This window comes from Dipodomys merriami, unplaced genomic scaffold (assembly GCF_024711535.1).
Source record: "Dipodomys merriami isolate MVZ:Mamm:240054 unplaced genomic scaffold, mDipMer1.0.p SCAF_37, whole genome shotgun sequence".
In the NCBI taxonomy this organism is placed as follows: Eukaryota; Metazoa; Chordata; class Mammalia; order Rodentia; family Heteromyidae; genus Dipodomys; species Dipodomys merriami.
The window spans coordinates 39,914-65,359 of NW_027205270.1; the positions used below are offsets into that span (position 1 = coordinate 39,914).

General features: G+C 39.5%; 1 protein-coding gene and 1 pseudogene across 2 annotated transcripts in view; one reads left to right on the top strand and one right to left on the bottom strand.

Annotated features, from left to right (window-relative positions):
* Tgfa (transforming growth factor alpha) overlaps positions 1–25,446 on the bottom strand; it is a 148,852-nt gene that overhangs the window by 13,594 nt on the left and 109,812 nt on the right. The window lies entirely within an intron of this gene.
* Positions 22,800–24,797, top strand: LOC138804554 (heterogeneous nuclear ribonucleoprotein M pseudogene; annotated as a pseudogene). The gene has a single exon (XR_011365293.1). The product of XR_011365293.1 is annotated as a heterogeneous nuclear ribonucleoprotein M pseudogene (transcript).

Below are 25,446 nucleotides of genomic sequence, written 5' to 3' on the forward strand. Positions count from 1 at the left end.
GGTGTTAGGGTTAGGGTTAGGTTTGGCACTGTTTAGTGTATGGATTTGGGTTAGGTTTACAGTTAGGTGCGACTCATTAGGAATAGCATTAATAGCGTTAATCAGGGATTATGGTTAAGCTTAAAATTAAGTGTTAGAAATAGTGTTAGGGCTAGGTGCAGAGTTAGGCTTAGTGTGTGGATTAGGGTTAGTTTAGTTAGTATAACAATAAGGTTTAGGGTTAAGGATAGGGTTAGCATAAAGAAGATGGTTATGAACAGAAATGGAGGGACAAAAGGTAAACATGCAGCAGTGCTACTCACTGGATACTATGTTGAAAATGAACTATATAACTTGTGAGTAGCGATGGGAGGGAAAAACTGGGAGAGAGGGAGAGAAGAGATGACATTGTCCAAAAAGAAATGTATTCAATACCTGATTTATGAAACTGAAACTCTTCTCTCTATACATTACCTTTATAACAACAATAAAAATAAAAAGAATTCAGAACAAAAAAGATGGTTAGGGTTGACTAGTCGTTTGAGTTAGTATTTGTGTTGGGTATTATAATTAGGATTAGGCTTCTGCTTAGGTTTGGTTTGAGATTAGGTTTAGGGTGAATATTAGGGTTATAGTTGGGTTTAGAGTTTGAATTGGGTCTAGGGTTAGGATTTGTAGTGGGATTAGGGGTAATCAGAGGTTAGGGTTAGTGTTAGGAAAAAGTTCAAGGTTGAGGAGGCATCAGGTTTAGGTTTAAAGTTAGACTTCAGAGTGAAGGCTAGCATTTCCTGTGGGATTAAATTTAGTTTACCAAGTAGGAATGAGATTAAAGGTAAGGGGAGAATTAGGGTTAGAATTTTGATTTATGCCAGTAGTATAAAAAGCTTCAGGGTGAATTGGGCATTAGATTATGTTTAGAAGTAATCGTTTAGGTTAGGTCCAGTGTTTGTTTCTCTTCAAGAAATGAAAAAATGAAGCTGATCCTTTGGTAACTTCTTTTTTTTTTTTTTTTTTTTTTAACCGGTCGTGGGGTCTGAACTCTGGGCTTGGGCACTGTCCCTCAGCTCTTCAGCTCAAGGCTAGCGCTCTACCACTTGAGCCACAGAGCCACTTCCGGCTTTTTTCTTATGTGGTGCTGAGGAATCGAACCCAGGGCCTCAGGCATGCAAAGCAAGCGCTCTACCACTGAGCCACCTTCCCAGCCCCTGGTAACTTCTTTTCTTTGGGTTTTCTTTACTTTTTTTCCTTTTTTGTTTTTCTTTCTTCTTTTCTTGATGGTGTTTAAACTCAAGACTTCACTCTTGCTAAGGAGGTACTCTACCACTAAGCCAGGCCAACTGTTAGTGACTGAATTTAAATAAAAAACCCCCACAATCTCCTCTTCCCAAGTACTTGAGATTACAAGAGCCTAAAGGAGCACTAATGGGTTGAGACATTGGTTTTAACAGTTTCTTCATCCAAACAATCATACCCATATCCAAAACTCCTGTCTCCTCTCCCTTTTAAATTCACAATTGTAGCTCAATATAAACTAAAGCTGTTGGTCATTACGGGTCCTTTGATTGGCCCGAAGTTAGTCTGAGCACAACCTGGAAAGGTGCTCTGTGTAAGGCCTGAGCACAAGGATTTCCTCCCCTGTGGGTGCTCTGCATGGGCCTCATGCTCTGCCACACCTGATTCCCATCAACTCAGCCTCTGCAGTCATTGGTTCCACTCGACCTCAGAAGAAATTAAGGCTCCAATGCTCAAGTCAGTTTCTCAAGGATGAAGGCTGGTAAAGGGCTAAGCTTGATGTTGGACTGAGTTAACTTGACTCCTTATTCCTCTTTAGGGAGCAACAGAGATGTGTGAAGGGGGCATAAAAGGCTCTCCCCACCTGTCATTTCAGTTTCCAAGCTTTCAATTACCCTTAGTCAACCTGCATAGTTAGAGGTGTGATCCTTCTTCTGCCAAATCATCAAATACCAAGGCAAGGTGCCATTCACTTTACCTTCATCTCACCATAGCCTCACAAGAAGACTGGTGAGTAAAGTACAATGTGAAGTGTGTGTGTGTGTGTGTGTGTGTGTGTGTGTGTGTGTGTGTGTGTGTGTATGTTGGTCCTGGAGCTTGAACTCAGGGCTTGGGTGTTGTCCCTGAGCTTTTGTGCTCAAGGCTAGCACTCTACCATTTGAGCTACAGTGCCACTGCTGGCTTTGTGGTATCTAATTAGAGATAAGAGTCTCATGGACTTTCCTGACTGGGCTAGCTTTGAATTGCAAACCTCATATCTCAGTCTCCTGAAGCTAGGATGACAGGTGTGAGCCATTGGCTCCCGGCTACAATATGATGTTTTGAGAGTGAGGAAGACTATAATCACATAACTTATTAGAGTATATTGTTAGAATTGTCTTATTACATTATTGTTCATTTCTTGCCAAGTTTAATTTATAAATTAATTTGATCAGAGGTAAGTATGTGTATGGTAAAAAAAACCTCCACTGTGGGGAGGTCTTTTTTTTTTTTTTTGTCGGTGTGGGGCTTGAACTCTGGGTCTGGGCGCTGTCCCTCAGCTCTTTAGCTCAAGGCCAGCGCTCTACCATTGAGCTACAGCGCCACTTCCTGTTTTCTGGTGGTTTATTGGAGATAGGAGTCTCACAGTCTCTCCTGCCGGGGCTGGCTTTTGAACCGCGATCCTCAGATCTCAGCCTCCTGAGTAGCTAGGATTACAGGCGTGAGCCACCAGCGCCCGGCTGGGGAGGTCTTAAAACATAGTCTTCATGAATAAGGGGGGGACTATTGGAGTCAGTTTCATGATGATATGGGCTTCCTTAGGGGGTTGTGTGAAAAGCAGAGCAAAGGCCAAGGTGGGTGTTGGAATCAATTTTGCTGATCTGAGTTAGCATTTCAAAGAAGGAGAAATGTTTCAGATGTTTCTAAATTGGGTTACCCATTGGAATCACCTGGAAAAGCTAACAAAACAAGAGAGGCCAATTCTGGGCTATGGAATTACTATTACAGCATAGAAAATTATGGGAAGGTTGGTGGGCTAGGACTTTGGCTCCAGGCAGCATCTCTGCACCATTTCCATGAGAGGTAGATTTGAGCCTCCTGAATGGAAGGCCAGCCTTCTGTGTATGACTCTGGGAACCTACCTGGGTCCCCAGACCAGGGTTGCTTGGTAAAGGAAGGGCCTCCTATCCATGGGGTGAACTGCACAGGCTTGTTTATTGCCATCTTCCTCGGGATTGTGCTTACAGAAATGATTTCTTTGTCAAAACACAGTACGGGGAGCCTACTTTTGCCTGGGGCTTCTGTTTCATAACTCTTTTATTGGAATAGAAAGAAGTAACACATTATTGTTCTTCAACTCCACACTTTCACATGGATCAAGAAAGCAACAAGCAAATAGAAAAGACTGCTTTGTTGTCTGAGGCCAGGGAGGTGAGGCTGCAAGTAGAGGGCCTTTCACAGACCATAAAAGAGACACTCTACATACAGGGGCTGGAGGCAATGGGCAGGAGGCCTGGGAATGGGGTGGGGTGAAGGGGAGAGTGGGGCGGGGAAAATCATTCGCAATTATCCACTGCATCAGTTCAGGTTTGACATAGTTCTTTATAAAAGCATCTTGGCAGGCAGGAGCTAAGACTTCCTGGCAGGGCTAATTTTATGCAGTGATGTTTCTGAACAATGGAGTGAATTAGCCCAGTGGTTGATGGCACTTTGATGTTTTAAGAAGCATTGGTACCACTATTAGGACAATTAACAGTATCCTTTTTTGTGTGTCACTTGTTCCTATGATCTATGAGGAGGCAAGGTAGTTGTCCTGTTACAAGCAACCAAGGCTCGGAGGAGCATTCTTCCTATGGTCACTTACTCTTGGTCAACTTTCATAGTTAGCTCTATGATCATCCTCCTGATGCAGGTCAAGGTGCCTTTTTGTGCTTTGATTAGGTGAGCCAGATTGAATTCTGCATATGTGTGTTCCTTGTACTGTACTCCCATCATGTAGAAATCAATTGATAATGTAAGTACCTGCCATTTTCCCACAGAAGTCAATTATTCTGATAAGCCCAGTTGGTGGAGCTCAGTTGATAAGCTCAGTTGGTGGAGCACCTGCCAATGAGCAAAGTCTCATATACAGATTTCAAATCTCGGTCTCACAACAACAACAACAACAAAAGAAGTCCAGTCCACTAATGTGCCACAAGCTAATAAGAAATGTACATGACTCCCCCTCCTCCAGATAAATGCTTTTCCTAGAACAGTGATTCATACATTTTCAAGAACATCAGAATTAACTGGATGACTTTTAAAACATATTGGTTGAGACCCACCCCCCAGGTATTTAGGTTCAGGAGGCCTGGGATGGAGTCTGGCAATTGGCATTTCCAATAAATTTCCAGGTGATGCTACTGTGACTAGTAAGAGGGCCTCACTTTGAGAATTACAGTCCTATCAGGTTTTCTTCTATGTGTAATCCAAAATGTGTATATCTGTGTGTCTGTCTGTTTCTGTCTATCTACATATCTATCTATCTCAGATTGTTAAAATGGAGTTACTAAATTTTAAATTTGTTTTAATTTCATGAAATATTCTGGATATTCTTCTCTCTTTTCTTTTTTTAAGTCCTAGACTGTGACTTGAACTTGGTACCTGATGCTTTTGCTCATTGGCTAGCACTCTACCAACTAAGCCATGCCTTTAGCCCTCAGGCATTATTCTTATTCTCATGTATATCCTACATTATATCCTAGAGTAACAATAGCCTTTATTCTTTTTAGTGGCTGCATGAAATTCCTTTGTGCTTCCAAACAATTGTGTAACCCAATCTCTGTCACTGGATGTTTAAATTGTTTCCATTTTCTCCCTATTACAAATAATGTGGTAACTTTTAGTTAGTATTTCTGAATATCTGCTCCATTTTCAAAAGTGAGATAGATGGATCATAGCATATATGTCTTAAAATTACATAGAAATATTAAATTATCCCTCCACCCATCAAATTTGTTCCAAGTTTTATCCCTGCCAATAGATTTTGAAAAATGCTCCATTAACACTGAATATATCTTTCAAAATCTTTCAAAAATCTTTATTCCTTGGGTAAAAAAGTGGTGTTATTTGAATGTGCATGTCCTTTTTGTGAAGTTGAGCTTACTGAAGGAATAGATAAGGCATAGGAAGTAGCAAAAATAATGAAAGATGTAATTATGGAAAAATAAAAAGAATAAAGATTGTTTAGGTTACAGGGTAGAAGAGTGGAGGAGGAGGGGAAAGGAAAAACGTAACCTTTCTGGCTGGTCAATGGCTTAGCTTATGTAGTTACAACAGAATACTCAGGTTGGATAACATAATGCAATTATTAGTTCTGAGCTTTGGAAGCTGGACAGTTCCAAGGTAACAGAAGGCTTGGCATCTGGGAAGGACTGGTCTCTAAGGACTGGTCTCTAAGAAGGTGCTTTGAATACTGCATCCTGTGTAGGGAAAATATGGTTTCTCATGTGGCAGAAGAGCAACCTCTGTTGCTCAAGAGAGACAGAAGTGGAGACAAACCTCACTTTTAAAGAATAAAGAATCTATTCTTGTGACTCTGGCTTTCATCCATTCATAAGGATGGATGGAACTCCCCTGGCCTCATGATCCCTTTAGGCCTCACCTCCCAACGTTATTGCATGGGGGATGAAGATTTCAGCATGTGCTTTTTGAGGAACACATTTAAACTCTAGTAGTGAGTTTTCCAAGAAGGGTACCAGATATGTGCTTTTAGTTTTGTCAGGAATGTAGACCAATCTGAATTCTCACAGGGAGGCTATATTGTATAGGAAAGGGTTTCTGATTATAAGTGCTAGTTGTAATCCACATTTTCACTCAGAGGTTATTTTGGCACACTACCTTCTATACTCGAAATCATAGAGCATAATTTCATGAATACCTGTGCTTTTTTTTTGTTTTGGCTAGAGAATAAGAAAAATACAATGAGTAGTCAGGTCAAACTGATCTCATGTAATTAGAAGTTTTGAGCCAGCCAATAATGGCTCAGGCTGGTAATTCTAGCTTCATCGGAGGCTGAGATCTGAGGATTGAGGTTCAAAGGCAGCCCAGAGAGACAAATCTGAGACTTTATCTCCAGTTAAACAATGTCTTCAGAACATTCTTTTATTCTTCTTCCCTCCCTTCCTTTCTTCTCTTTCCTCCTATCATCTTCCTCCCACTCTTCTTCCCTCTCTTCCTCCTTCTTTGTCTCCCTGCCTCTCTCCTTTTCCCTCTCTGTCCCTCTATTTCTCCCTCAATCCCCCCCTCTTTTGGTGGTTCCTGGGTTTGAACTCCTGTGCATCCTTGGCTTGCTCTCTTGACTTGACTCCCACTGCTAGTCTTGATTTTGGAGATGAAGTCTAGTGAACATTTATGTCTGGGCTGGCCTCATTGTGATCTTTGGATCTCAGCCGCTTGAGTAGGTAAGTCTGAGTAGCTAAGATGTGAGCTAGCCCTCAAGCCTGGCATGAGGTGCTTTTTCACTCCAGCATGATAGGAGATATGGAACAACCAGTTACAATTCTGGAGGTGATTTTATTCCGGAAGGGGTAAGATGAGGAGACCTATGGGAGAACTACTTCTGGAAGGAGGTTGTCACACTACCTCTAAGCCTTATTTTGTGTCTTTCACCTCTCACTGCCCTCTGATTTGGGAGCGGGGGGCCCTGGCAGACACACTGTACCTGCTTTGTGACTACGTGCATCTCCCCAAGGGTGTGTTCCTACACCTTGTGCAATGGCTGCCAAGCTGCTTGGCACAGATCTGAATGTATTACCCAGGCAGGTGGCATGATGACACCTGGCTGGCCCAGCTCCCCTGCAAACATTTGGCACCCCTCATCTGTGCTGTGTTCCCTTAACAGACAGTTGACCTACGAGTGGGAAACGGCTCCAAAGATCATCCGCAAGACACCTGTGTTGGTGAGGTCTTGGTTTGTGTATATGCATCACAATCTCCAGAGATCAATACTTCAGGAGCCAATCAAACAAACAGATGTATAATGCAGATCACTTGTGTTGATAATAGTATTTAATGCAGTATCTATTTAGTGGACATTTTGTTTTGTATCTTGGGCTATGAGTCTTGTGTATTATGTTAACTTGTTTAAGCATCATAAAGCCTCCCTGAGCTAAATATGATTAATACTCTTTTTACTATGAGGAGATTGAGGCCCATGAGCCAGAGCTAAGACTTAATCAGAAGCCCATGGGTGTAACCAGGACTGATTGCCATCACATTTTTTTTTTTTGTTGTTGTTGTTGGTCATGGGGCTTGAACTCAGAGCCTGGGCATTGTCTATAAACCTCTTTGTGCTCAAGGCTAGCACTATACCATTTGAGCCACAGTGCCAAAAGTCAAACTGGAAGTAAAAAACTTCCAGTTTTTGAGTGGCTAATTGGAGGTAAGAATCTTATGAGGACTTTTCTGCCTGGGCTGTCTTTGAACCATGATCCTCAGATCTTAGCCTCCTGAGTAGCTAGGGCTCCAAGCATGAGCCACCTGCCGTGTGTGTGTGTGTATGTGTGTGTGTGTGTGTGTGTGTGTGTGTGTGTGTGTGTGTTTTAATGTTATTATAAAGGTGGCGTACAGAGGAGTTACATAAGTTAGGTAATGAGTACATTTCTCTTTGGACAATGTCACCCCTTCCCTAGCTCTCTCCCAGTTTTTCCTTCCTGTCTCCACCCATAAGTTGTATAGTTCATTTCCTACATAGTGTCTAATGAGTACCACTGTTGCATTTTTTTTTTTTTTTACCTTTTCTCCCTCCATTTCTGTGCCCCCAGAAACAAAAGCAATAACAGAGGAAAATTTCTTATTTCCATTTCCTGGAGATCATTACTCTGTGTTTTTATATATTAAATTAAATTTTGTTTGGGTTTTCAACACAAGGCCTTAGACTTATTAGTTGAGTGCTCTACCCCTTGAAATAGGCCCTCAGCCTTTTTTTTGTCGGTCCTGAGGCCTGAACTCTGGGCCTGGGCACTGTCTCTGAGCTTTTTTGTTCAAGGCTAGTACTTTACCACTTGTGTTACAGCTCTACTTCCTGCTTTTTTTGAGTAGTTTATTGGTGATAAAAGTTTCATGATTTTCTTGTCTGGGCTGGCTTTGTTCCGTGATCCTCAGATCTCAGCTTCCCAAGTAGCTAGGTTTACAGGTATGAGCTACTGGCACCAGGCTATAACTTTTTTTTTTTTTAAAACATGGCACAGACATTATAAATGTGCCCAAAAGACAGCAAGAGATTGGAAAGGCATTTGCAATACAAACAAGAGACAGATAATATCACACAAAAAGGAAAACAAAATTAAAATGGATAAAGAATTATGAATAGCAATTCAGAGAAGAGGAAACGCAAATGGCCAATTATCATATAACAAGATTCTCAACCATACCAGTTAGAAAAACACAGGCTCTCATTGCCTGGCATATTCACTTATTAGATAAGTAAAAATGGGAAGGGTTTCTTGTATGTAGGATAGATAAGCCTGCAGAAGTGGCCACTTTCTCTGCAGTATAAGTGTGAATTACTACAACTTATTTGGAAACTGATCTACCAATATCTTTTACAATTAAATATGCACAATAGTTGATGTTCTTAGTTGCCTAGCCAATATATATATTTTTTCTTCTTTGCTAGTAAGTAGTCTATAAAGTGTAATTGATTGAAGCCATCATCAAATGTTTTCTCCAGTTATTCAGTTTCCAATAGCTCCTGGTAACTGTCAGTGGCATATCACCTGATCTGACGAATGAAATGTAAAGAGTAAGCTAGTGTAGAATCTCTAAGAAGCCTTTGATTTGCTGATAAAACATGCAAATGCGGATATTGTTACCTCTTTAACTTAACCTTGCCACAACCATCCTGCAACCATAAGGAGACAGCCATCCTGCAATGATAAGGAGACTGGAACAATATTCCAACTTGCTAATGAAACAGAAGAAAAATACACAAGAGCTTGAACTTCTGAACTAATACCCACTATCACTTACTTCCAGATCCTTTTTAGAAGAGAAAATCATCCTTGTTTAAGCCTCTTTTAGTAGTGTTTCTTTTGTTGTAGCCAAATGTGTGTGTGTGTGTGTTTGTGTGTGTGTGTTCATTCTTTGCTCTCCAGGCTGACTCTACTACTTAAACCATATCTCTACTTCTAGCTTTTTGCAGGTTGATTGGAGATAAGAATCTGCCTTCAGGCTCCAAACCATGATCCTCAGATTTCAACCTCCTAAGTAGCTAGGCTTATTTACAAGCATGAGCCACCAGCCTCTGGTTTCAAATATATCTTAAGTCAGATATACCAATAGCCATTTCTGTAGCTTCATCCTATGGTACAAAAGTACCAGGGGGTAGACATTTGTGTACAATTATGTAGAACATTGTTTTTGGAAATCACAGAACTGAAAGCAGATAGAATATGTATCTTATAGCCATATGGCTAAATAAACATAAATGAACCATAATATAAAGCATAAATAAAGAAAACATGTACAGATTAACCATTAAAAAGAATGAATTAGATTGACATCTATTAATGTCAGGGATGTTCACAACATATTTTTAAGTGGAGAACAGCAAACTGAGTAGCTGGTGCTTATTGTATAACCCCTTACTGTGAGAACATTCTGTGTATAAATGTTATGCACGTCGGCGCCAGCATCGAAAGGCGCCACAGTGCCTGCGTGAATGATGGAAGTAACGTGGGTGAAATAAGCCTGGAAGTAATGAAAAGCCAGGTTCAGTATTTTCACACTTTATTTTTATTGAACAGGGAGAGAGTGTTGACAGTGTTTTTTAACAACTTGTGTAATTATAAAATAGCCATCCTGGGAACCTCTGTGGAATTCTGGTATATGTATGTCTTCTGATTCAGTGTTCAATATGGAGTATTCTTTTTTTATTTCTTCAACATTACCATCACTATTAATTGGGAGAGATAATTGAATTTATATTTGTAATTTATATTTGTAAAAATGGGGGCCCATTTATGGAATTCCATCTTTACCTCTTCAGTTGGTGAATAAACTTGAGATTATCCCTTTGATTACTAGAAAGTTAATTTTCAGTCAGCCTCCTGAGTCAGGATTACAGGTGTGAATCACAAGGGCTTGTCTGGTCTATGATCTATTTTGAGTTAAATGTAATGTGGGATGGGCCAACTTTATTCCTTTGTTTGTGGCTATCTAGTTTTCTTAGCATCATTAGTTAAATTTTCTTTTCTTCCTTCTACTTTGTTCCTTTGATGTTCTAGATTTCTGGTAATATCATATGAATTTTAGGCATAGCATGTAGTTTTTTTTGGTCAGTCCTTGAACTCAGGGCCTGGACACTGTCCTTTTGCTTCTTTTGCTCAAGGCTAGCACTCTACCACTTGAACTATAGCACCACCTCTGTTTTTTTCTGTTTGTGTGGTACTGAGGGATCAAACCCAGGACTTCATGCATGCTTGGCAAGCACTCTACCACTACATATTCCCAGCCCACAGCATGTAGTGTCTACTGGAAATTTTCTAGGATTCAGATAGGAATTGCTTTTTGTATGAGTGTTTGAGCTTTACAAGTATCTTCACAACATCTTAAAATGTTAAATCTTTCCATTGATGTTGAATTTCTTCAATGGTTTTTAAAATAGTTTTTTGAGTAGCCAGGTTTTTTTTTTTTTTTTTTTTTTTTTTGGGTCCAGTCGTGGAGCCTGAACTCTGGGCCTATGCGCTGTCCCTCAGCTCTTCAACTCAAGGTTAGCACTCTACCACTTGAGCCACAGCGCCACTTCTGGCTTTTTTTCTTTTTGCTTATGTGGTGCTGGGGAATCGAACCCAGGGCCTCAGGCATGCAAGGCAAGCACTCTACCACTGAGCCACCTTCCCAGCCCAGTAGCCAGGTTTTGTACTACTTTTGTTAAGTTTATTCCTAAGAAGTATATACTGTTAAAAATATAAAATTTTTGTTTTTAATTTATTATTGATGTACATATTAATGAGGCATGGTGGGATAATTCAATACCACTGAGCCACCTTCCCAGTCCCCTTTACTTTCTTCTTAAATGAAATAATTATTTTTGGCTTTTTCACATGAGCAACAGCATTCAGTATTTGTCTTCTGGTGCCTGACTTCATTTAATCTCCCCCGGTTTCATTCTGTTGCTGCAAGTGTCAGCATTTCATTCTTTCTCTCTCTCCCTTTTTTGTGGGTGGTGGGGCTTGAACTCAGGACCTGGGCACTGTCCTAGAGTTTTTTTTTGCTCAAGGCTAGTGTTCTATCACTTTAAGCCACAGCTGCACTTCTGGTTTTTAGGTGGTTAATTTGGAATAAGTGTCTCATGGACTTTCCTGCCCAGTCTGGCTTCAAACTGCAATCTTCAGATATCAGCCTACTGAGTAGCTAGGTTTACAGGCATGAGTCACCAGCATCTGGCTTCATTCTTTTTTAAATGACTAGATAATATTCAATTGTGTTAATATACACAATTTAATCCATTGATGGACAGCTTGGTTGATTTCCCACCTTGATTACTGTGAATATTGCTGTATATTTATATATAAGTACTGATGTCTTTTTTATGATTCATATAAAAATTACATTTTATTATTATTATTTGCTTTTGTTTCTAGTACTGTCTTTTTGACACACTGATTTCATTTCCATTGGCTACAAAGTAGTGGTATAGTTGGATCATATGGCAATGCTATTTTTAGGCCTTAAAGATTCTTCCTACTGTTATCCATCCTAGCTGTATTAATTTATATTTTTTTAATTTATTTTTTTATTGTGAAAATACTGTACAGAGGGGTTACAATTACATGGGCAAGATAATGAGTACATTTCTTATCAAGCATTGTAGCCTCCTCCTTTGTTTCCTCTTCCCCACCCTTCCCAGCCTCCCCCCCGACCCCTTAATTTATATTCTTACTAAGAGTGCCTGAGTTCCCTTTCTCTTAATCCTTGCCAGCACATGTTATTTTTATGTCTTTTTGATATTCACCATTAAAACTGTGATGAGATGGTTTTGATGTGCATTTCTTTGGTAGTGATGTTGGGCGTTTTTCACCTACTTTTTGGTCATGTATGTTTCTTCTTTTGAGAAATGTTTATTCAAATCTTTTACCCATCTTTAAGTTGGGTCTTTTGGGTTTTTTTAAATTGTTGTTGAAGATTTTTTTGAGTTATTTAAAAATTCTGGATGAGTCTCTTGCCTATTGAGTAGTTTGCAAATATTTTCTAGCATGGTGTAACTCATTCCTTCATTCTTTTTCCCTTTTTTTCCTTTGCTGTGTAGAAGCTTCTTTGATACACTCCCATTTGTCTATTTTTGATCTTGTTGCCTGGGCTTTTGGCATCTTATTTATAAAATCATTATTTGTATCAATATTTTGATGTTTCCCTAAGTTTCTTTGTAGTAAGTTTAGTTTTTGAAGTTGCTTTTAGATCTTTTGTCTATTTTGAGTGTGTGTGTGTGTGTGTGTGTGTGTGTGTGTGTGTGTGTGTGCCTATAAAGTTTAGATCTGAAATGTCTGCCAATCACCTATGTATTAAAGGTTTGGACACCAGCAAACATTGAACTATCTTTGCATCTCTGGGATCAATCCTATTTGATTTTTTGTATTGTTGAATTCAATTTGCTAGTATTTTGTTGAGTTGAGGGATATTGTTCTCTCTTGTCTGTTGTTTTATTTTATTTTATTTCATTTTGATGTCTTCATGTGGTTTTGGTATCATGGTAATGCTAGCTATATAGAAATGAGTTTGGAAGAATTCCTTCTCTTACATGTTTTTGAGTAAAATTGCTGAGAAAAATTGCTATTAGTTTTTAAAAAAGTTTTGTGAAATTCAGTAGGGAAGCCATCTGGGCTCGTTACTGTGTCCAGGTTTTCCATGTCTTTACATTTTGTAGATTTTATTTGCCAAGAATGTATTCATCTCTTTTAGGTTTTTCTATTTGTTGGTTTATGGTTGTTACTCCCTAATGGCCCTTTGTATTTGTCATATCTTTTCTCTCATGTCTGATTTTATTCATGTGAGTTTTTTGTGTTGTTTCTTTTTTTTTTAATGGGTAGTCTGGAAAAAAGTCTATTGAATATATTTTCAAAAAACTGACTTCATTTAATTGATAGATTATGTTTTAAAGTCTATTTTGTTTATTCATATCCCAATCTTTGTTATTTCTTTTCTTTCTACTAATTTTGGGTTTGATTTACTCTTGCTTTTTTAATTCTTTGAGTGATATCAGTAGATTATTTGAAATCTCCCTCTTTTTCTCTCTCTTTCCTCTTTTTTCTCCCTTTCCCTCCTCCCATCGCTTAGGCTAATATATTCCTCTTAGTCCTGCTATTGCTATAGCTAAAAAGTTTTGGTATGTTATATTTTCATCTTCATTTGTTTCAAGAAAAATTTAAATTTCCCTTTTGATTTCTTCACTGGCCATGAAGTCACTTAAGTGCATGTTCTTTAATTACTATCTCCTTATATAGTTTACAAAGTTCCTCTTGTTGATATCTAATTGTTTTCTATTATGATCAGAGAAGACTTTTGATTTTTTTTCTTAAAAAAATTGTTGAGATTTGTTTTGTGACCAAATATATGGTTTATCCTAGATGATGTTCTATCTGTTGATGGATAGAATGTGTATTATGCAAATGAAATGTTCTGTAACCATGTATTAAATCCACTTGGGCTATATCATAGTTAATTCTTGCTTCTTTATGATTTTTTTAAATGATCTGTCCATTGGTTCAAATGTGTTGAAGTCTCCACCTATTATTATATTGAAGTCTATCAGTTCCTTTAAGATTGAATAGTGTTTCAGTGTTAGGCATATATATATATATATATATATGCTTATAATTCTTCTGTTTCTTAATTATTATATAGTGAGTTTGTCTCTTTTTACAGTTTTTGACTTAAAGTCTTATTTGCTTGATATAAGTATTTACTGTTGCTGCTGCTCATAAATAAGCTGCTCCTCAGGGTTTTTTTTTAAAATTTGTTTTTGTTTAGTTTTTTTAAGTACTGGGGTTTTAACTCAGGCCCTCATACTTGCTAGCAGGTTGTGTATAATAATTTGAGACACAACCCTATCCCTTCTACTTTTAATTATTTTTCATGTGTTTTTGTTTAGAGCTAGCCTCAGTCTGTGATCTGCCTATGGCCTGAGTAGTGTTTTTTTTGTGTGTGTGCCAGTCCTTGGTCTTGAACTCAGGGCATGGGTACTGAACCTGAGTTTTGTTTCTTTTTTTTTTTTTTTTTTTGGGTCCGGTCATGGGGCCTGAACTCTGGGCCTGGGCGCTGTCCCTCAGCTCTTCAGCTCAAGGCGAGCGCTCTACCACTTGAGCCACAGTGCCACTTTTGGCTTTTTTCTTATGTGGTGCTGAGGAATCGAACCCAGGGCCTCTGGCATGCAAGGCATGCGCTCTACCACTGAGCCACCTTCCCAGCCCCCTGAGTTTTGTTTCTTGAGCCATGGCTCCACTTCCAATTTTCTGGTAGTTAATTGGAGAAAAGAGTCTCACAGACTTTCCTTTCCAGGCTGGCTTTGATCCGCAATCCTCAGAACTCAGACTCTGAGTAGCTAGAATTACAGATGTGAACCATCAGCAACTTTTGATAACTTTAAAAAAAAAAGCTTTTAAAAGAGTTATTGTATTATTATTTTCAAATAATTGTACAAAGAGGATTCAATGTAACAAATCCACTTATATATATGATGTATTCTGATCATATTTACCCCTTCTATTAATTTTCTTGGGCTGGCCTTAACCCATGATAGCTGGGATTTACAGGCATGAGTCACTTTGCTATCTTACCACACACTTTTGCTTCCCATTTGTGTATGATATCTTCTTCATCCCTTCATGAACTTTCAGTAGATGTGCATCTTTATTAGTCAAGTGACATTACCCCAGTCTACATTTTTTCACTGGGGAATTGAATCTATTTACATTCAAACTTATCGTTGGTAGGTTAGGACTTCTGATTTTTTTTCTGGGGTTTTATACATTCTTATTTCTACTTCTCTGTTGTTTAACATTATGGGTAGTTTTTTATTGATAAAGTTTGATTTTTTTATCCCTATCTCTTTTATGGATCTTTTCTACTAGTGGATTTTTATGCTTTTAATATGTTGCATAGTGGCAATAATCACCAACCTTCCTCTTCTAGATCTAGGGCTCCTTTAAGTATTTCTGGTGAGAACAGAATGGTGATCAGTTCATTCCCTGTTTTGCTTATCTTTCCCTTCTAAAGGACAGTTTTGCTGTGTATCATATTCATGGTTGGCTCCCCTGCCTTCCCCTCCTTAGGACTTTAGATATGACATTCAATTCCCCTCTAGCCTGTAAAGTTTCTGCTGAGATATCTGGTGTTACTTTAACTGGGAGTGGTGTTCTTGTATGTGAGTTGGTGCTTATTTTCTTGTTTTAAGAATTTTGTCTTTGACTTTTGACAATTAGACTATATTGGTCTCAGAGTTGCCATTTAGCAAAGCAGTTTATGAATATATCTTTTTGGAGGTTGGTTTTTGAGCTTGAACTCAGGGCCTGTGTGCTGTGCTCTTTTTGCTTAATGCCAGTGCTCTACCACTTTGAGCCACAGCTCCACTTTGGGTTTTCTGGGGGTTAATTGGAGATAGAATCTCATGAACTTTCCTGTCCAGGCTGGCTTTGAACTGCAATCCTTAGATCTCAGCCTCTTGAGTAGCTAGGATTACAGGCATGAGCCACCAGCACTTGGTTTATGAATATATCTTGATCATTGTCACCCCTTTAACATTTTTTACCCATTCCACCCCTACCCACCCCTTTGTCACTCTTTTTTAAAATAAATTTCTTATTGTGAAAATACTGTACAGAGGGGTTACAGTTACATGGGCAAGGTAATGAGTACATTTCTTTTTTTTTTTTTTTTTTTTTTTGTCGGCCGTGGGGCTTGAACTCTGGGCCTGGGTGCTGTCCCTCAGCTCTTCAGCTCAAGGCTAGCGCTCTACCACTTGAGCTACAGCGCCACTTCCGGTTTTCTGGTGGTTTATTGGAGATAGGAGTCTCACGGTCTCTCCTGCCCGGGCTGGCTTTGAACCGCGATCCTCAGATCTCAGCCTCCTGAGTAGCTAGGATTACAGGCGTGAGCCACCAGCGCCCGGCATGAGTACATTTCTTATCAAGCATTGTTGCCTCCTCCTTTGTTTTTCCCCTACCATCCCTTCCTTCCTATCTCATCAACTATACTCCCACCTCCCCGCCCCCCACCTAAATTGTAAAGTTGTTTTTCGACATAGCGTCTTGTACATCTCATTGTTGCAACGGGTCCACCTGTATCCCTATTTAAACAATTTGTTTTTTCCCTTCCCCTCCTGTCACTCTTCTTAATTATTATTCTTTTTGTATGTGTATGTGCCTGAACTCTGTCCTTGAGCTTTTTTTTTTGCCCTACCAAAAAAATCAGTCTATATTTGAGCCACAGCTCCACTTCCAGCTTTTTCAGTACTTCACTGGAGGCAAGAGTCTCTTGTACTTTCCTGCTGGGCTGGCTTTGAAACATGATCCTCAGACCTCAGTCTTCTGAGTAGCTAGGATTACAGGCATGAGCCACTGGGACCTGACACTCTTCTTAAACACTGAATTCTTGACTGCATTCTCTCTTCTCTTTCTCATTTATCTACTTCTTTCCCCTCACTCCTCTTGAGTATGTACTTCCTGGTGTTTATTTTGCTGTACTTTGAGTTTGCCTTTCTAAGGAATTACACTACTTGAGATCTCCCTTAAATCTACCATATTTCAGTTAATACATTTGAATGCACTTGCATACCACCCAATGTATTTATGAGTTTGTAAGCTCAATCTAGCTTGCTCATGTAAGAAAAAGCATGCATCCTTTGTCTCTTTGGGCCTGACTTTCTTCATTCAACATCATTTTTCAAGTCTTTCCATTTCTTTACAAATGGTACAATATCATGTTTTCTAATTATAGATAAGTAAAATTTCATTGTGTATCTATACCATATTTTCTTGACTCATTCAGTCCATTGTAGGGCATCTGGGCTGATTCTATATACCTTGGCTATGGTGAATAGTGCTGCAATAAACATGGTTGTGCTGGTGGCTAAATGCCCAACAGTGGAATTGCTGGATTGTAGTGTAGTTCTATGTTTAATTTTTTAAGGAACACCACACTGCTTTCCAGAGTGGTTAAACAAGTTTACATTTCCATTAACAGTGTAGTAGGGTTCCCTCTTGGTCACATCCTTGGCAGCATCTATTATCATTTGTTTTCTTGATAATGACCATTGTAACTGGAGTGTGGTAGAATCTTAATGTTGTTTTGATTTGTATTTCTTTTATGGCTAGAAATGTTGAGCATTTCTTCATGTGTATTGGCCATCTTGTGGAAGATTCTTTTATTAACTGGGTTGCTGGTTTTATGAGTGTTTAATTTTTTAAGTTCTCTGTCTATTGTGGATATTAGGCCATTGTCTGATGAGTAGCTAGCAAAATTCTTCTTCCATTCTGTATATTGACTTTTTAGCTTCTCAGAAAGTTTCTACATGTGCCTAGGAGCCCTAATATTTTCTAATATCACTATCTTTATTCCCTATATTTTTTCCTGTAACAGTTTATGGTTTCAGGTCTTACATTTAGGTCTTTAATCCACTTTGTTGATGCTGGTGTGAAGTGATACATGAGGATCTATTTTCAGTTTCCCACATGTGGACTTCCAGTTTTGACAATCTTTGTTAGACTATCTTTCAATCTATGTTTTTGGCTCCCTTATTGAATATTAAATTCTTGTAAGTCTATGGTTTTATTTCTGAGTTTTCTATTCTGTTCCATTGGTTTTCAGGCCTGTTTTTGGGCCAGTAATGAGATGTTTTCATTACTATGGCTCTGTAATAGTGTTTGAATTGGTATTGTTCTTCCTCCAGGACTATTCTACCTGCTAAGGATTGCTTTCGCTGTTCAGGGTCTTTTGTTGTTTCATATGAACTTTTGAATTTCTTTTATCTCATTGAATAATAACCTTGGGATTTTGATGAGTATTGCATTGAATTTATAGATTGCTTTCAGCACCATTACCATTTTCACAATATTAATTCTTTCAATCCAGGAACATGGAAGGTCTTTCCATTTCCTTAAGTCTTCTGTAATTTCCTTCTTTAACATTTAAAAGTTTTTACTCTAGAGATCCTTTACATATTCAGTTAATTCCTAAGTATTTTATTTCTTTTTAAGGTTATTGCAAAAGGAATTGCTTTATCTTCTCAGTTTTGGTATACAGAAAAGCTACTGGTTTTTGTGGGTTGATTTTATATCCCGTTACTTTACCAAAATTTTGAATCAGCTCTAGTAGCTTGGGGGATCTAGGAGCTTGGGAGAGGAGCAGGGTCCTTTATGTACAGATCATGTCTTCTGCCAAAAAGGATAGTTTTACTTCTTCCTTCCCTATTTGGATCCCCTTTATACTTTTCTCTTGCTTTATTGTTCTTGCTAGGAATTTCAATACTATATTGAAGAGGAGTGGAGTTAACAGACATCCTTGTTGCATTCTTGACTTTAGAGGGAATGGTTTCAGTTTTTCACTATTAAGTATAATGTTAGCTATAGGTTTGTCATACACAGCCTTTATTATATTGAGGAAAGTTCTATGTATTCCTAGTTTCTCCATAGATTTTATCATAAAGGGGTGTTGGATATTGTCAAACACTTTTTCTGTATCTATTGAGATGATCATGTGGTTCTTGAGTTTCTGTTGGTGTGTTTTATTACATTTACATTTACTGATTCCGTGTGTTCAGCCAACTCTGATTTGTTCCTGGGATGAATCCTATTTGATCAAATTATGATGTTTATTTGGTCAGTTGTTGAATTTGGCTGGTCAGATTATTATTGAGAAATTTTGCATCTATGTTGATCAAAGAGATAGGTGTATGGTTCTTTTCTTTGATGGGTACCTATCTAGTTTTGGGATGAGTGTAATACTATCTTTATAGAATGAGTTTGGTATTCATCCTTCCCTTTCTGTTTCATTGAAGAGTTTGAGTATTGGTGTTAATTTTTCTTTGTTTTGCAGATTTCCATTTTTTAAATTTTCAATGTTATTTTTTATTATTGTGAAAATACCATATAGAGGGGTTACAATTACATGGGCAAGATAGTGAGTACATTTCTTATTGTTGCCTCCTCCTTTGTTTCCCCATACCATCCCTTCCCCTCTCCACCCCTTTTCCCCATTGCTGTTAATTCTCTTTGAAGGCCTTATAGAATTTGTCTGTAAGCACATCAGGTCCAGAGCTTTTCTTGGATGGGAGGTCTTTTAATGCCATTTTAAGTTAATTTCTTGTTATGGGTCTATTTAACTGATTTATATCTTCTTGGCTCAGCTTAGGGATAATGATGTTCTCTAGGAATACATCCATTTCTGTCAGATTGCCCAATTTATTGGTGCAAAGGTTTGCAAAGTGTTCCCTTATAATATTCTTCAGTTTTTTTTGTTTTTTTTTGTTTTTTTGTTTGCTTATTTCTGTTGTGATTTTTACCTTTGCATCTTTAATTTATTTGGGTGATATCTTTTCAGTCAGGTCAGTTTTGTTAATTTTTCTCAAAGAACCAACTTTTTTTGTTTTGTTCTTTGTATTGTTAAAAAAACCCATAATATCTAATTGATTTGTTTCTGATATTTCTTATTTTTTCCATCTTACTGGTTTTGGGCTTGGCTTGTTTTTCTAGGAGCTTGAGGTGCATCATTAGAGTATTGATTAAAGACTTCTCTAAATTGTTTATGTATGCACTCATAGACACAGACTTTCTTCTGAGAACTGCCTTTGCTGTGTTCCAGAAGAGCTAGTATTTCAAGTGTTCATTTAAATTCTAGAAACATTTGAATTTCTCTTCTTACCTCTTTGATGACACATTGATCATTCAGCAATGTATTGTTCAGTTTCCATTTTGTGTGATGGTTTTGCTGTTGAGCTCTAATTTTATTACTTTGTGGTCTGACAGGATATAGGGAGTAATTTTTCTTGGATTTTCTTTGTCACCTGGGATATGGTCTATTTTGGAGAATGTTTCATGGGCTTCCAAGAATGTCTTTTGTGGTCTTTTGATGTTGATGGATGAAAGATGCTATAGATGACAGGTTTAGCTGATAAATGCAGTTTTTTAGTTTTGAGGTTCCTTTGTTGGGTTTTTGCCTGGAGGATCCAGAGGTGACAGTGATGTGTGGAAGTCACCAACAATCAATGTGTTTGGATCTATGTGTGTTTTAGGTAAAGTAATATTTGATGAAGTTGGGAGCTACAGCATTCAGAGCATAAATATTGGGAATTTTTTATGTCCTTCTGATGAGTTCCTTTTATTAATATATAATGCCCTTCTTTGTCTCCTCTTACTAATTTTAATTTTAAGCCTGTTTTATCTGAAATTAGTATTGCTATTTTGATCTGTTTATGAGGCCACTTGCCTGAAAGATTTTGTTCTTGCCTTTAACCTTAAGTAAATTATTTTTGTCAGCTGGGTCTATTGTAGGCAGCAGATAGGTGAGTCCTGTCTTTTGATCTAACTAGCCACTCTGTTTTCATTGGCAAATTGAGCCTACTAATATTAAGTATTAGAGCTGAGAGGTATGTGATAGCTCTTGCCATGTTACTTCTCCTCTTAGGAGTTGTGTCTTTTCTTACAATATCTATATGCTCATCTGGTAGGATCTTTTTTCTCTGTCTATATCATGTTAAAAGAGCCAATCTTTGAACTTGAATTCAGGGCCTGGGTGTTGTCCCTGAGCTTCTTTTTTGCTCAGTGCTAATGCTCTACCATTTGAGTCACAGGACCACTTCTGGCTTTTTCTAAGTAGTTTATTAGAGATTAGCGACTCATGGACTTTCATGCTTTGGCTGGCTTTGAACCACAATACTCAGATCATAGCCTCCTGAGTAGCTAGGATTACAGATATGAGCCACCAGTGCACAGCCATGTGATTTTTGTATGCAGGACATCCTCTGAGTATCTTCTGTAGTGCTGGTTTGATGGTGATAAATTGTTTTAGTTTTAGTTCATGAAATGTTCTTATTTGCCCTTCAGGTATGAATGAAAGTTTGGCTGGAGAGTGTTCTCAGTTGGTGGTAGTTCACATACAATGTTTGGTATACATCATGCTAAGCTCTCCTTATCGTTCAGGTTTCAGCTGAGAAATATGCAGTTATTCTGACCAGTTTTCCTTTCTAGGTAGTCAATCTTTTTTTCTCATAGCTTTATGTAACTTCTCCTTGTTTTCTACTGAGCCTGTTTGAATCACAGGTTCTTTTCTGGTCTGTTGGGTGTTCTAAATGCCTTTTGTACTTGGATGGACATTTACTTTTGAATGTTTGGGAATTTTTTGCTATTATTCTGTTAAATATATTTCCTATATCCTTAGTTGACTGCTCTTCTTCCTCATTACCTTTCAGCTACAAATTAGGACTTCTGATAAAATCCTAATGTTCTTGTAAACTCATTTCCTATTGCTTGGATTTTTTTAAATTTTTTTTTTTGTTTAAGATTATATCCTCTCTATTACACTACCCTGTCTTCAAACCTCAGGACTCTGTCTTCCTTGTCATCTATTCTCTACCTTCTGCTTGGTTATTTTTCAGGGTTTCTCTCTATTGCAGTCTTTAAAAAAAGACTTTGTATACTTCATCAATTTATCTGTGCCTTCTTTTATCTCTTTTAGTTGGGTGGCTGGTTTTTCATTGGACTCTTGACATCTTTTGAAATTCATTTAGCTTTTTGTGTTCTCCACAAATTACTCCATTATTATTTGGTCAGTCTCATCACATTCACAGAATGTCTTGTATAGGTTTTCTGTTATCATCAATCATCTTTATCAGTAGGTCTTTTAGTCTTATGTGTGAAGTTTCCTCTAGATCATCATCTTTCTGTTCTATTTTATGATGCTGTTTTCTAGGAGTATTGTATTTCTTTGATTTCTCATATTTCTTGTATTCTTAGCTTTATCCATTTGAAGGGCCTTTTGGTATTGACTTTCAGGTACCTGACATCTTCCTACTGGTTTGTTTTCTGTATTCTCAGTTGACTAGGCCAATGATGCTTTGATGGGAGTGCGTCTCTACTAGTATGGGGCATATGTCATCTTTGGTACTTTATCCCAATCTAGAATAGGTGAAATATAACCTATAGTAGGGCACCTTTTTTCACCTTTTCTATTCCTCCAGTCTTGATATGTTTATTAGACTCTCCTACTTGTTTAGGGCTGGGGAGGGTTAGGCATCCACTGCATGAAGAGCAGACCTTCAGGCTCTATCCTTCTTGTGCAGATCCCAGTGGGAGCAGGCCTTTGGTTGCCTTCTGTGACCAGGAGAGGTCTTCAGCCCTTGCCCTTCTATGTATGATGCAGAGCTTGAGGCTGGAAGCCTGTGCTTCTTTTAACTGTAGAAGCTTAGGTTTGGGGATAGATCTCTGAGATTGGAGCCTTTTAGTCTCTGTCCCTTTTGGTTTGGAGCTCCACCAGAGGCTGGCCCCTTACTCAGCACTGAGCTTGGGGGCTGGACTCAGATTCAGAGCACTGTTTACTCTGTGTCCTGTTTGCTGGAGGTCAGCCCCTCACTCAGCATTAGGGGCAGGCCTGGTTTGGAACACTGTCCTTTGGTCCCTGTTGGCATAGAGCGCCACTGCAAGCTGGCCCCACACTCAGCAGAGAATATATTTTGATCAAATGTATTAGGAATATTTTTATATTTCTTGGATCTGGATATCTGTATCTTTCCCAAGATTTAAAAACTTTTGTGCGTTCTTAAAATAATAGGATTTCAACAAAGCTCAGATGTGGAGGAAATGGCAGCAGGGGTTGACCCAACAGCGGAGGTGATGGTGACGGAGCCCAAAATGGAGGAAGAAAGCAGTGCGGCCTGCGTGCCAAGTGACCATGGGACTCTGGGTCCAAAGGTTGAAGGAGAACGACTGACTCAGAATGAGAAGAGGGAGGAGAAAAACATACAAGGAGGAGGCAGCCCCTCTGAGCCCTGTGCCAACCCAAGAAAAAGATACAGTGCTTTCGTTACCAACATACCTTTGGATGTGAGATGGCAGTCACTTAAAGACTTGGTTAAAGAAAAAGTTGGTGAGGTCACATACGTAGAGCTCTTAATGGACGCTGAAGGCAAGTCAAGCGGATGTGCGATTGTTGAATTCAAGATGGAAGAGAGCATGAAAAAAGCTGTCGAAGTGCTAAATAAGCATCGCCTGAGTGGAACACCACTGGAAGTCAAGGAAGATCCTGACGGTGAACATGCCAGCAGAGCAATGCAAAAGACTGGAAGTCTTGCAAGCACAGTGTTGGTAGCAAATCTGGATCATAGAATTCGCTGGAAGAAACTGAAGGAGGTGTTTAGTAAGGTTGGTGTGGTGCTCCGAGCAGACATTCTGAAGGATAAAGATGGGCAAAGTCTTGGGAAAGGCATTGTGACTTTCAAGCAGCCCCTGGAAGCTCGGCAAGCGGTAGCTAAGCTTAATGGCCGGCTGCTATATAATAGACCAATGCAAGTCAAAATGGAGAGGGCTTTACCAAACAGAGACTTCTTCCTTCCTGAACATCCCCAGCAACTTCCCTATGGACTTGGTGGTATTAGCATGGATTTGGGGCCAGGAGGGCAGCCTATTGATGCCAATCACCTAAGCAAAGGCATTGGCATGGGAAACATAGGTCCTGCAGGAATGGGAATGGAAGGCATAGGATTTGGTATAAATAAAGTGGGAGGCATGGAGGGACCCTTTGGTAGTGATATGGAAAACAGGGGACGATTTGGATCTGGGATGAACATGGGCCGGATAAATGAAATCCTAAGTAATACACTGCAGAGAGGAGAGATCATTGCAAACCAGGGAGGAGGTGGAGGAGGTGGCAGCATCCCTAGGATTGAGAGGATGGGCCATGGCATTGACTACATTATGGGGACTGGCATGGAGAGCATGGGTGCTGGCCTGGGTGACGGCATGGATCAAATTGGCTCTGAGATGAGGCGCATGGGCCTGGGCATGAACCACGTGGGCTCGGTCGAGCACATGGGCTCTGGCATTGAGCACATGGGCCCCCTGAGTCTCGACCACACAGCCTCCAGCACACAGCATATGGGCCAGACCATGGAGCACATGGGTGCTGGCATGGGCTTTGGCCTGGAGCACATGGCTGCACCCATTGACCATGCGGGCCAGATCATTGAGTCCATGGGCTCCGGTGTGGAGTGCATGGGTCCTGCCATCGACTACATGGACCTGAGCATGGAGCGCAGGGTGCCCGTGGGCATGGGGGCTGGCCTGGAGCACATGGGCCCCGTGATGGATTCCATGGCCACTGGCCTGGAGCTCATGGGTGCCAACAACCTGGAGTGCATGGGCCTTGAGCGCATGGGCGCCAACAGTCTCCAGCGGATGGGCCCTGCCATGGGACCAGATTTAGGTGCTGGCATTGAGCACACGGGCCTGCCCATGGGTGGTGATGGCAATGCCATTGGGATGGAGTGTGGACACTTTGGAGGAAGCTTTGCAGGATCCTTTGGTGGAGCCAGAGGCTATGTTCCCAGGGTGGCCAGAGAGGCCTGCCAGGTATTTGTAAGAAATCTCCCATTTGATTTTACTTGGAAGATGCTAAAGGACAAATTCAGTGAATGTGGCCTCGTGCTATATGCCAGCATCAGGATGAAGAATGGGAAGTCTACAGGGTGCGGCATCGTTAAGTTTGAGTCACCAGAGGTAGCTGAAAGAGCCTGCCGGAGGATGAACGGCATGAACTTGAGGGGCCAGAAGATAGATGTTCAAATGGATAGAAATGCTTAAGCTGTTGCCTTTTTAAAACATCAATACCTGAATTTGTTTACTTGTTAACCATTTTAATGTTTTTGGCTGGGTGTATAAAGATATTTTGAAAATTCAGTTGCTTTTTGGGGTAATTTGAATGACTTTTTAAATGACTGGGGTTCCATTTGACTGTTTACATTGAGATTGCACTGTGTGCACTTGTTTTTATAGTTGTGGCATCTTGATATCGAATATGACTTTGATAATAAATACCAGTTCCTGAGAAATTAAAAAAATAGGATTTCTATAGTTTGTCTTTTCTTTTACTTTCAGAAAACTAATAATGCAAATACTTGTTCACTTAGTGGCATCCTAAGGATCTCCCCTTCCCCCCCCCCCCCCCCCCCTGCACGCCAGCATTGGAGGCTCTGAAAGGACAGCAATGCCTTAGCATAGCTGACAAAGCAGGGTTGCCTCCACACCCAGGCTTTGGCCTCCAGGTCTCCTTTCCTATAAATACCAGAAGCCCTGCACCCTGGCTGGTGAGTATGTGTTCAAGGGCTGAGGGGTCTTGCTGCAGATGAGAAGTACAATTAGTGTTTCCATGATTCCATCTTCCTGTGATGTCATAATCCCAGAATCCCTCCTTACAATGTGCAAGGCAGACCAGCAGCTGATGGCCCAGCCT